The 13,441-nt window shown below is 43.8% G+C and overlaps 1 pseudogene; it reads right to left on the bottom strand.

Moving 5' to 3' along the window:
- Positions 1-2,540: 2,540 nt before the first annotated feature.
- Positions 2,541-3,628, bottom strand: LOC137757142 (beta-parvin pseudogene; annotated as a pseudogene).
- Between the last annotated feature and the right edge of the window lie 9,813 nt (positions 3,629-13,441).

Here is a 13,441-nt window from a genome sequence, read left to right on the forward strand (position 1 = left end):
CCTTCCCCAAGGGGACCCAGCCACCCCTACATTCAAGTGGCTCTGGTCAAGTTTATCTGGCTCAAGTCGGGGGATTGATTGAGGGGCTGTGACCTCCCCGTGGGTTTGTTTATCTTTTTTAAGTTTTGTTCACTTGACCTAGAATTTTTCTGGTTATACAGATCAAGTAAGAATTTAACAGGTTTCCTGTGTATGACTCTTCTAGAAACATCATGATCAATTAGCAAACACCATAGGTCTCTGGAGGCCAGACTATTCCAATTGTCGCTTTAACTCCGCTGTTCATTATGGTAATCATACCCACCTTTCCTTTGGAGGTTGAGTGATGCCACTTGGCCCCTGCCATCCTGGGGATACAACTACTCCCATTGCCCGTAGGCTCCCTAATTCAGCGGTGGCAGTTCCCACTGTAAGTTCTGGTCTACAGAGAAGAGTGATCATGAAGCTCTTCAAGAATGCTGGGGCTCCCCTCATGAATTTATTGCTCACATTCATGGTAAAGAGTGTGTCCTGTGGGGCCTCCTAGGCTGGGTGAGCAGGTCTTAAATGACAAATCCACTCTAACTTTCCAATCTTCTTAAGCCTTTGAATTATTTCTTCTACAGTAAACCAAGGATAGGTCTGGCATTTGTAATTCACTTACCATGGACCACGTTTTGGGCCATGTGTTAGCCAACAACCAAACTCATAGAGCCCTTTCTAGCTCTCCTAGCTGTAACATTACATGTGGGATCTCTGCTTAGTGGGCTTATGTCAATAAATTCACCCTGATCCAACTTTATATTCTTTCCACCATTATCCCACATCCTTAATATCCATTTCCACACATATCCCCTTATTTGTCTGTGTAAATTAGAAAATATCTAGTACCTCTTATGGAGTATAGCACACCTTCTCATGTGTTACACATTTGCCTGCACTTTTAGGGGCCTGATGGAACTTGAGACTTTTTTTGTTTTGTTTTTGTTTTTATTTTGTTTTGTTTGTCTTGTTTTTTATTTCTAAGCCTTGAGCGTTGGTATTCAATTTAATATTAACAACTTAATAGCTCTGATCTACAGCAGGAAGGCAAAAATCAAAAAGAGAAAGGCCCATCTTGCTGGAGCAGTGAATGCTGAGCAAACTCAGGGGGTCAGCATGTCATAAAAATCCCAGCTCAGGAGCCAGAGGTTGGGAGAGGGGATGACCCAGTGTAGGACCCGCCTGAGACCCAGCCAATGGGTCCCCATTTCTCTCCCAAGCCAAGGTGGGCGAGGGGTGAACAGCACACAAATGAGTATCGCATTTCCTTTGACAGGGTGCCCCATGGATGACGACAGGGCTCAGGAAAGCTGGGACTTGGGGAGGAGAAATGTGAACACTTCACATCCCCTTGTTACAGGCTGAGCTGTGTACCCCCAGAACCCACATGTTGCAGTCCTAACCCCCAGGACCTCAGAATGTGATGGTATTTGGGGACAGGGTCCTTATAGAGGTAATTAAGGTAAAATGAGGTCATTAGGGTGGACCCCAATCCAATCCGCCTGGTATCCTTATAAGAAGAGATTAGGACACAGAGACACAGAGGGGAGACACATGAGGATGCAGGGAGAAGACAGCGGTCTACAAGACAAGGAGAGAGGCCTGGAAGGTACCATCCCTGCTGACACCTTGATCTCGACTTCCAGCCTCCAGAACTGTGAGAGAATAAATGTCTGTTGCCTAAGCACCACTCCCACCCCCACCCCCGATTTGTGGCACTCTGTTATGGCAGTCCAAGCACACGAAGACACCTTGCTTTCTAAAAGACTTTTAAAATGCATCCATCCCCAACAGAGCCTCTGGGATTGGAAACTTCCCACCCGAGCTGTCTCCAGCTGCATTGTAGAGCCAGCTCAGAGCCGGCTGAGTAGACACAGCCCACTCAGCCATAGCAAGAAATAAAGAAATGCCTCAGAAATCTTTCGCCCCATGGACCGTGGCAGCTGGGTCCTCTGGGTCCCAGATGTCTGTGCAAAAGCTAAATGAAAACAACTCTGAGTGGCCGAGAAGTAGGGATGTGAGTGGACACTGTGGTCACAGCTAAAGCTTCTGGGACTTAAGAGTGAAATTTTTAAAACTGTAAAATGCTTTTTGGTAAAAAGGCCTCGCTGCCAAGGCGACCCCTGCCCAGGAGATTCCACCAGGACAAACAAGCCATCGCCAATGCTGCAAAGCTGCCAGTGCGTTTCTGATGCCCTGTGATCAGCTGGAACGACAGGCGCTCCCCTCCCAGGGGCTGAAGGTTGGGGTTCTGGCTTTTTTCTCTTCCATCTTTTGATCAACAAGGGACTCAGCACCCCCTGGCACCCCAGGTGAAGGGAGGCTACAAACTCGAGCACTGGTGTTTGGAACCTGCATTTCAAAGGATGCCACCCACTGCAGAAATACAGGGAAAAGAGGTTAAGAGCATCAACCAGAAAAAGGAGGGGTGTGGGTGGGGAACAACCGCGGGCTTGGAGGGGAGGCCAGGGCACCTCCCGAAGCACCATCCCTGCCACGGTCTCTGCTGCTCCCCGCTGTCACTCCAGGTGCTCGTACTTGGTGAACAGGTTGTAAAGAACCCACAGGGTGGATTTGAGGTCCAGGTTCACCACATCTTAGGGGCGAGCCTTGGGTTTCTTAAGGCCTCCATCTGGCATCAGTTCAAAGGCAAATGGCACGTGGCAGATCTTTTGATCGAAGCTGTCCATGGTCAGGTAGAAGTTGTGCAGGCATACAAAGTAGTCTTCCAGAAGCCCCATGAACAGAACCAGGTACATGCCATCTGCAAACTGGGTCTCTAGTTCCATCACCCCCAAATTCAGCTTGTTCAGGTGCTTGTTCACAAACGTGATGAGAGACTTCTTCTGCACACTGTCACTGCACTTATCTGGGGCGTGGACGAAGAACGTATCCCACTCAAACTGACCCATCATCATCTCGGTGGTCGTGGTCAGCTCCTCCGTGACGTGGCTGGAGTGCAGCAGGCCTTCCCACTTCCGCACGACCACCACTTGCAAGGAGAAGTGTGCGGGAAGGTAGATCGGGCCCGGAAGTGCATGGCCAGGGCCACGAGGAGGTGAAGGATGGCCACCAGGTTCTTCCTGTGAATCGAGTCCACGGTCCACTGGAGCACCCGGCCGTGAGGCCACAGCAGCTCCTGCACGACCTCCAGCACCGTCTGCAGCTTCTGCTTCTGCCCTATTTCAGACTGGGTTACCTCAGCCATGTTCAGCTTGCGGTCTGCCAGTTTTTCCAGGAGCTTCTGCAGCACCTGCCCATCGTACAGGTCCTCCTCCAGCTGCTTCACGATGATCCTCTCCTCCACCAGGACATCGTTGATCCAGTCGATGAGAACCTTGACCAGCTCCTTCAATCTGGGGTCATCCCTGGAGGTGGGGTCGATCACCGTGCACTCCTCGTTCTCCTCGAGCAGGGTGTCTTCTGGGTGGATCTCCACCGAGGCAGGGGACATCGGCGAGTTGATGGCATTTTCCCCTTCTTCCTCACTCACCTCCTTGGTCTTCTTCTTCCTCGCCAACGTGCCACCCAGCTTGCTCAGTAATGACTTGTCCTTCTTTATCCTGTGGGGCTGCAGGGCGGGCAAGTGCAGTGGTGTGGAGGACATGGGGTGTGCGGGGACCCCAGCAGCTGGGCACCTGTGCAGCGCCTGTGGGAGCTGCCCTGGTCACTGCTGCCCGCTCTGGAACTTGAGTCTTGCTATAGGTCTAGAAGCAGAGAGAAGTGGTGGGGTGGGTCCTGAGGCGCGTCAGCAGTGTCTTTCAAGGAAACTTCCTCAGGGGAGGCCATTACAATTTCCTCGGGTGGTGCAAGGTTAAGCTCCTCAGACGGGTTCAGACGCTGCTTCTACTGGCAATGATGATGCATGAGAATTTAGGGTCTCGATGTCCCCAGCTTCATCAAGGTCTTCCCACATGTGCCCATCCAACTTTCAAGATCCCAATCCTTCCCAACCAAAGCCTTCACTTTAAAGGTAGACTTGTGGCACGACTGGGGATCCAATTTGCATTGTAATTCAGCCACTCACAGGATGAGATTCTGGGTTTTGTTTTCAGCAATCTCAACCCTGTGGGCAGACATAGATGCTTTCAGGTCCTTTATACATTATTTAAACAGGGAGTTTGAGTCTCTGAGCTCATTCTTTTCTTTTCGTACTTTGTTCAGTGCCATTGGGAGCAGCCAGCAATTCTCATTATATTCCATATTTTGACAAGAATATTTGAATGTACGTAGTCACCCAGATCTTTGCCTCTTATAAGTACTTGATAAGGAGTATCCCATGATGAGATTTTGTGTACCTCTATTGCCACATTATGCCATGGACTATCAGTGTGCTCTTTACTATTAGAAATAGAGTCATTAGTGTCTTTAAATATAACCAAGTTAGAGGGCCAATTCCAGTATCTTAACAACCAATTCAGAAAACTCATCCTTAAGATTCTGTTCTTTAGAACCAGTCCTGGTACAAAAATCTGCATGAGTCAGGGTTCTCCAGAGAAACAGAACCAATAGGATGTATGAATGTGTGTGTGTGTGTAGGGAGAGAGAGGCAGAAAGACAGAAAGACACACACACACACACAGATAGAGACAGACAGACAGACAGAGGTTTATTTCAAGGAATTGGCAAGTCCAAAATCTACAGGATGGACTGACAAACTAGAGATCAAAGGGAGAGCCAATGATGCAGTTCAAGTCCAAAGGCTGTCAACTTGGAGACCCAGAGAAGAGCCAATGTTGCCGTTCAAGTCCAAGGGCCATCTGCTGCAGAATTGCCTCTTGCTTGGGGGAGGTCAATCTTTTGTTCTGTTCAGGCCTTCACTTGATTGGATGAGAACCACCCACATTATAGAGGACAATTTGCTTTACTCAAAATTCACAGATTTTGAGGTTATTCTCATTCAAAAACATCCCCACAGGATCATCCATAATAATGGTTGAGCACATATCTGGGCAATGTGGCCCAGCCAAACCGACACATACAATTAACCATCACACTTACTTTCTTTTTGTCCTTCTTTCTCTCTTTCTTTCTTTTTAACACAGATAGTATTTTATAGCAAGATATTCACAGCTTATGGTTTATGTAATGTATTTTTTCACATAAAGTATTCTATGTAATTGCCAGCACAACCCTATGAACTAGATAGGGGAGGCACTAGATATTTCCTTTTTACATGCAGGAAGACTACATCTCAGGGAGGAGAGGTAATTTGCTCAAGGCTAACCAGCCAATATTTGGCCATTCCAGGAGTCAAACCCAGACATTCTGATGTAAGATTCCTGGCTCTTTCTAATTATTTTTAGTTCCCAAAACCTCAGCTGAGAGTTCACTGAAGATTGCAACACTGCCCTCATTTTAAACCACTTATTTAGATCCATGGTATCCCTGGAGTCACCCTGGCTTTTACGATGCGTCATTTGCAGGATGTGGGGCAAGGGGGTGGGTATTTTCTAGATTCCTTTTTATTATTTTTGCATGCATTATATTAGCTTTCTGTTGCCTTGTACAGTTAGCAGCACTCGAGAGATGCTGGAATTGATGGTGTGGTTCTAGAAGGAGCAAGATGGATAAGGTTCTCCTTTCCATTCAGCCCATTTACCTTTCAAACAGGAATCACCAGTGAATCAGTAAGAAAAGGGGGCCTGGAGCATTTTCTTCCCCTAATAAGGATGCCACCTTGTTTACTCCTCACATTAGATAATGTTATCACCTTTTGTAATGGGCCTGGATGGGCTCTGCTGTCTCAGGTTAAGCACCATTTTGTGGCTGAAGCAGAAAAGATTTTATTTTTAGATGATAAGCCCATGGATCAGACAGTATACCTTAAACCTGGATTAACCTCCATCTCATTGACAGCTCTTGAAAAATAGGAATTAAACAAAGTGTTCCACAGGATGAATGGAGAAAAGTACAAAATTAAAACAGAGAGAGAGGGAGAGAGACAGAACCTGAGGTTTCAATAAAAATAATACAATGGCCTCAGCAAATTATACCTTAAGCTTGAACTAGTAATTCATACCATATTAATTTTTTTTCACAAAGCTTTTCTTCTTGCATAAAATACACACAAACTAGGAAAGTTCTCCATGATGGCTCCAAAAGATCTCCATGATGACTCCAAAGCAATTTCCTGTATATCATGAAGACAACAGGAAGTTCAAGAGGACATATTCAGTCCAACTCAGTGATTCTTGTTAGCATCTTCTTTGTGCCTGGCACTGTGCTAGCAACTTTTAAGAAATTCAAAGATGCTGCAACTTCGAGAGGGGAGAAAGGTGTCAACTTAATCCACAAGCACACTTTTGTGGTGGCCCTTTACACAGCCAGCACTGTCCTAGGAACCGTGGTACTCAGAGAGGAAACTGAGAGAGAAAACTTAAAGCGTTCATCCTTTAGTGAGCTTAGAATCTAGCTGGGAATAATAGTGAGATAGAAAACCTTACACATAGGAAAGAAGTAACGTAGCCATTAATTGTCTGGCTGTAAGAGCAATTAGGTTTCTGAGAAGAAAGAAATGGAGGTGGACTGGTACCTTTGGAAAGGGGGCAGGAGGGGATTGCAAAACTGGGACTAGAAGGGCAGGTGGCATTTATACAGACAGAGGGGAGGTTATAAAGGTATTCCTAGGAGAGTGAGGAAAAAGGGAACACAGGCACAGAGAAGGGAATGAGCATGGTAAATGTGGGAAGCAGCAAGAAGAACTCTCAACACATGAAAGAAAGTACTGTTGGCGACATCATAGAAGTGGCCTCATGGGCCCATAGAGGGCACAGTGGACTAGAAACCAGAGGGCCCAAGGCCCAAAGGTGTTATCCTGGCTCTGTATTTACTACATGGGTGGCCATTGTTAGGCACGTTAGCTGCTTTGTGCCCTGGTGCCCTGGTGCCCCGACTTAATTGCCGTCGTGTGAGCATACTGACAGTAGCATACGGTTCTCTCATGCTTGTTGTAAATTCTACCAGAGATGATACCTGAAGAAGTGTTTTTTTAAACAGTAAAGTCAAAATCAAGACCCCTTCTTCCATTTTGTATTAAACCAGCATGGTGAAGAAATGGCTCCTGAGTCCATAGTAGGGTATGTTTTCTAGTCAGCTACAGGCAGAAGATTACTTTGTGTGGGGACAGGGGATGCTGGTTAGTTGATATGAAGGCAATTTTTGCCCCTGAAGGAGCCTGGATACAGGGGAGACAGATTAGCCATGTGAGAGGTGTGTCTTGGGTTCTCTGCTGAGCTGTTCAATGAGGCCATGACCTCTCTGAAAGAGGCTCCTGGTCTCTGACACCAGAAGAAACAGGTGACAAAACTGTACATGAAGGTCAGTGAGGTGTGATGGAAAGATAACCGGACCTAGAGTGAAATGTATATGAGATCAGATTTTAGGGTTTACTCCATAAATATGCAAACTTAAGCAAAAGCAGCTTCCTATCTCTGGACACTGGTTTCCTCATCTGTCAAACTAAAGTAAAAATGGCACCTGCCCCATTTCTTCATAGAGTGGGTTGTTGCAAGGGTCAAATGCACAACATGGTGAGAGGTTTCTGTAAACTCTAAAGTGGCAGGACAACTTGCCTTATTTTTTTTTTCTTATTAATAAATGAAAGCCAAGTTTTCTGAACAATTACAATCTACTATTTTAGCCTGCTCTGTCATCACTTCAGAAAGTTTATATTTCAGAGAGCTAGCTGTACCTAAGCAAAGCATCAGCACAGCAGTTAGGCCGAATTCTTAGAATTTCTATGTAAGTAAATCAAAACCGCGATTTAGGAAGAAGATCACAAGTCATAAGGTATTTGAAGAAAATAAAAGTTTAGGTCTGCAGGTAAACACAAGGGCAAATTCCCTCAGCTCTATTTTACCCTACCTGATCATTTGCTTTACATAGGCAAGAACACAGAGCTCAACAGGGTTTTCAGAGTATTCTAGTTACAAAAGTGTTCCCACTCAGCTTCCTTACTTTACAAATATAAAAATTTAATACACAGAAACCTCAATTAAAAGAGTTGGGAGAAATGTCTATTTAGGTCTTCTGCCCATTTCTGGATTGGGTTGTTTGTTTTTTTGATAATGAGCTGCATGAGCTCCTGATAAAATTTGGAGATTAATCCTTTGTCAGTTGCTCCATCTGCAAATACTTTCTCCCATTCTGAGGGCTGTCTTTTCGTCTTGTTTATGGTTTCCTTTGCTGTGCCAAAGTTTTTAAGTTTCATTAGGTCCCATTTGTTTATTTTTGATTTTATTTCCATTTCTGTAGGAGGTGGGTCAAAAAGGATCTTGCTGTGATTTATGTCATAGAGTGTTCTGCCTATGTTTTCCTCTAAGAGTTTGATGGTGTCTGGCCTTACATTTAGGTCTTTAATCCATTTTGAGTTTATTTTTGTTTATGGTGTTAGGGAGAGTTCTAATTTCATTCCTTTACATGTAGCTGTCCAGTTTTCCCAGCACCAATTATTGAAGAGGCTGTCTTTTCTCCACTGTATATTCTTGCTTCCTTTATCAAAGATAAGGTGACCATATGTGCATGGGTTTATCTCTGGGCTTTCTATCCTGTTCCATTGATCTATATTTCTGTTTCTGTGCCAGTACCATACTGTCTTGATTACTGTAGCTTTGTAGTATAGTCTGAAGTCAGGGAGCCTGATTCCTCCAGCTCCATTTCTCGTTCTCAAGATTGCTTTGGCTATTTGGGGTCTTTTGTGTTTCCATACAAATTGTGAAATTTTTTGTTCTAGTTCTGTGAAAAATGCCAGTGAGTTTGATAGGGATTGCATTGAATCTGTAGATTGCTTTGGGTAGTAGAGACATTTTCACAATGTTGATTCTTCCAATACAAGAACATGGTATATCTCTCCATCTATTTGTATCATTTTTAAGTTCTTTCATCAGTGTCGTATAATTTTCTGCATACAGGTCTTTTGTCTCCTTAGATAAGTTTATTCATAGATATTTTATTCTTTTTGTTGCAATGGTAAATGGGAATGTTTTCTTAATTTCACTTTCAGATTTATCATCATGTACATATTGCCAACAGACACATGAAAGTATGCTCAACATCATTAATCATTAGAGAAATGCAAGTCAAAACTACAATGAGATATCATCTCATACCAGTCAGAATGGCCATCATCAAAAACTCTACAAACAATAAATGCTAGAGAGGGTGTGGAGAAAAGGGAACACTCTTGCACTGTTGGTGGGAATGTAAATTGATACAGCCACTATGAAGAACAGTATGGAGGTTCCTTAAAAAACTAAAAATAGAACTACCATACGACCCAGCAATTCCACTATTGGGCATATACCCTGAGAAAACCATAATTCAAAAAGAGTCATGAACCAAAATGTTCTTTGCAGCTCTATTTACAATAGCCAGGACATGGAAGCAACCTAAGTGTCCATTCCATCAACAGATGAATGGATAAAGAAGATGTGGCACATATATACAATGGAATATTACTCAGCCATAAAAAGGAATGAAACTGAGTTATTTGTAGTGAGGTGGATGGACATAGAGACTGTCATACAGAGTAAAGTAAGTCAGAAAGAGAAAAACAAATACCGTATGCTAACCCATATATATGGTATCTAAAAAAAAAAAGGTCATGAAGAACCTAGGGGCAAGATGGGAATAAAGATGCAGACCTACTAGAGAATGGACTTGAGGATAGGGGGAGGGGGAAGGGTAAGCTGGGACAAAGTGAGAGTGGCATGGACATATATACACTACCAAACGTAAGATAGATAGTTAGTGGGAAGCAGCCACATAGCACAGGGAGATCAGCTCTGTGCTTTGTGACCACCTAGAGGGGTGGGATAGGGAGGGTGGGAGGGAGGGAGACACAAGAGGGAAGAGATATGGGGACATATGCATATGTATAACTGATTCACTTCGTTATAAAGTAGAAACTAACACACCATTGTAAAGCAATTATACTGCAATAAAGATGTTTAAAAAAAGGGGGAGGCATTAAACCCTTAAAGAAAAAAAAAAGAGTTGGGAGGCCAGAAGGGGGCGCTCTCATGCCCTACAATGATAACCCAGTAGGAATAAAGACACAGACATAGAGCATGGACTTGAGGACATGGGGAAGGGGAAGGGTGAGCTCTGAAAAAGTGAGAGAGTAGCATTGACATATATACACTACCAAATGTAAAATAGATGGCTAGTGGGAAGCAGCTGCATAGCACAGGGATGTCAGCTCACTGCTTTGTGACCACCTAGAGGGTTGGGATAGGGAGGGAGGCACAAGAGGGAGGGGATATGGGGATATAGGTATACATATATCTGATTCACTTTGTTATACAGCAGAAACTAACAGAAGACTGTAAAACAATTATACTCCAATAAAGATGTTAAAATTAATTAATTAATTAATTCAATTGTCAAAAAAAAGAAGAAGAAGAAAGACTTCTCTTCTTGCTTGACAAGAGTTTGGCCAATGAGATTGTCAGGTCTCAGCCAAGGAAAAGCCACTGTACTTGGAAATTTTGATTCATCTGATGGACTCTTTCTTTACTTTAGTCCTCTCAGCTTCCTCTTCCTATCTTTAAAAGAATTATCCTCTGCTTGTTGTGGGGGACTTGCACATGGCTCACCATGGTTACAGACCCCAAATTGCAATTCTTTTTTTTTTTTAATTTATTTAATTTATTTTATTTTTGGCTGCATTGGCTCTTCCGTTGTTGCACACAGGCTTCCTCTAGTTGCGGTGAGCAGGGCCTACTCTTCGTTGGGGTGTGCGGGCTTCTCATTGTGGTGGCTTCCCTTGTTGTGGAGCATGGGCTTTAGGCATGTAGGCCTCAGTAGTTGTGGTGCGCAGACTCAGTAGTTGTGGCTCACAGGCTTAGTTGCACCGCAGCATGTGGGATCATCCTGGACCACGGCTCAAACCCGTTTCCCCTGCATTGGCAGGAAGATTCTTAACCCCTGAACCACCAGGAAGCCCTGCAATTCTTTATTGATACTGAATAAACGTGGTTTTTTTTGCTGGAGAAATATCTGGCATTCTATTTGTTTTAGGTCAACATTTTGGTGGCTCATATCGGGATCCAGAGAGAGCCCCTGACAACTCTGAGGCTGGTGAGGAAACAGGTGTGGTATCCACATTGAACCCCTTGTTGCTCACTGCTTTTCTCACTGACCCTGGGGTTTGGGGGGTAAGTCTTTCTCCTGGATCCAAGCTTCTGCCCTTTTGTATTTTGAAGCTCTTTAGGTTTTATTTGGGATCTATTTTAAAGCTTTGTCTTTTCTGGTTAAGGCCTTGTTCTGTCTGTAAGTACTCATTTGGCACTTCTATTTGATTTTTGAAATCAGGCTGTTGCAACTGGAACCGTGCTGTCCCTTGGCCTGATTCCTTTAGGAACAGGGGCTGTTCTTCCTGGAACTGGCTACCCTTTGGCCCATTCCTTTCAGAAGGTATGCTGTCCTACTGGAACTTCACTGTTAAATCTTCAGTCTGATTTCTTCAAAATTAAGCTGTTTCATTAGAGCTGTGTTGAGGGGCTTTCAGCCCTGCTCCTTTGAGACCAGACTGCTCCCATAGAACAGGCTGTTTGAACTGTTTGAGCTGTTTAAGCTGTTTGAGTTTTTTCAGCTGTTTGAAAATTATGATTTACTCTAGAGAAAAACCTCTGAGAAATGGGATCCCAGTTATGTAAATATTTTCAAGGCAACCCCCTTCTCCCACAGAGACCCCAATTAATTTTATGCTTAAAAAACACTGTCCTAAAAAACAAACAAACAAACAAAATAAACCACTGTCCTTTCTCATGTGAATTTCAAACTAAATGGAGTGACCCAACCAAACACAATTTAGAACATCAATGGCCATTATGGGGAACTTTTGAAATCCCCAAACTTACTTTTCTTAAAACCGAATTGGACAACCATAACTCTAAAATTTCCAAAACTGAATGGAACACCTATTTTGATTGATATTTTGAGGCTTCCAAATGTTATCAGGAGCCTATAATTGCCTCTCTGCAAAATAAGATTTTAAGATAACAGAGGCAAACAAATGATTAAAGAAAGAAAGGATGGGTTTTGAAGCCTCATGCTCCTCTTCTCTGGCTCCTCCTGTTCAGGCCCTGGCTCAGACACCATCTTCCTCCTTCCCTTTTATACTGCTTATACCTCCTCTATACCCTCAGTTCCCCCATACAAATTCTATTGCCAAACTTCCCTTTTGCCCTGAAGCTCTCCCCGCCCCACTTTTCTCTGAACCTATCAGAACCTGCCCCTTTAAAATTAAGCCTTCTGAGGATCCAGAGGCTAAACCTTTAATTTTTTATATTCCGTGGACTAAATCTGCACTGCAAGCCATAGTCAAAGATTTTCCCAAAATAACTGAAGCTCCACACAGACTTGCTGAATAATTTAATATGGTCATTCAGACTTATCAACTTATATCAGCTAGTTCATATGCTTCTCGGTGAAGGCCAGGCCCAGCATTGGATGGAAATTGCTAATTGGGAAAAATCCTGAAATGACTCCAGAATTACAAACTGGAGACCAGCCCACTAACTTATTATATGATCAGGCTTGGGCAATCCCTAAGCGACATCATCACGCAATACCTAGGGCTTTTCCAAAGACTGCTGATTGGAACAAAATTCAGGCTTGCACACAAAAATCTGATGAACATGTTCATAACTATTACAATTGAATTCAGATTGTTTTCAAAGAAAACTCTGGTCTTCCAATGTTGATTCCACCCAGGTAGCTTTTAACTCTGTGTTTATTAGTGGGTTGAATTGGGACCTTTCCCTTCTAGTAAAAATAACCAGGATGGAATGGGAAACTATGTCCACTCCAGGTGTAGTTAATCTGGCAAACCAGCTCTCTCACATTCTAGAGGGGTCACCTAAAAGGAAGACAACTAAAATTCTTAATCTTCAGCTCCAGCAAATAAAGGCCCCTAAACAAAACCGAAACCCTCCTATTTTCTGCTATTATTGCAAAGAGCCAGGACATTGGAGAAGAGATTGTGACAAATTCAAGTGCTTCAGGCGCCTTCAGTTCTCCAACCAGCCTGTCCAACATCCTCCCAATTCTCAATGAAGGAGCTCCGAGGAACTACAGGGGCGCTTCCCAATTCTCCCTCTTAATCAGCTTGGGGAAACATGGCTCCAGATTGGGGATGACTCTCTTCCAGTCCTAACTGACACTGGAACCACACTCTCGATGCTCAATCCCAACTACTATAAAGCAGCCCCTGCCTTGGAGCACTAAAACAGATCAAATAGAGGGATCGCGAATGAACCTCAAAAGGTTTCTGTCTCTGAACCTACTTACTTTTGTTTAGGCCCTTTGAGAAATACACACTCTTTTCTCCTTAGTTCCCCAGCTCCTATCCATTTATTAGGCTGAGGCTTTTTAGGAAAGCATTATGCCTTAGAATTTGAAAGTAGTTATCATA

The sequence above is a fragment of the Eschrichtius robustus genome, chromosome X (assembly GCF_028021215.1).
Source record: "Eschrichtius robustus isolate mEscRob2 chromosome X, mEscRob2.pri, whole genome shotgun sequence".
NCBI classification, from domain to species: domain Eukaryota; kingdom Metazoa; phylum Chordata; class Mammalia; order Artiodactyla; family Eschrichtiidae; genus Eschrichtius; species Eschrichtius robustus.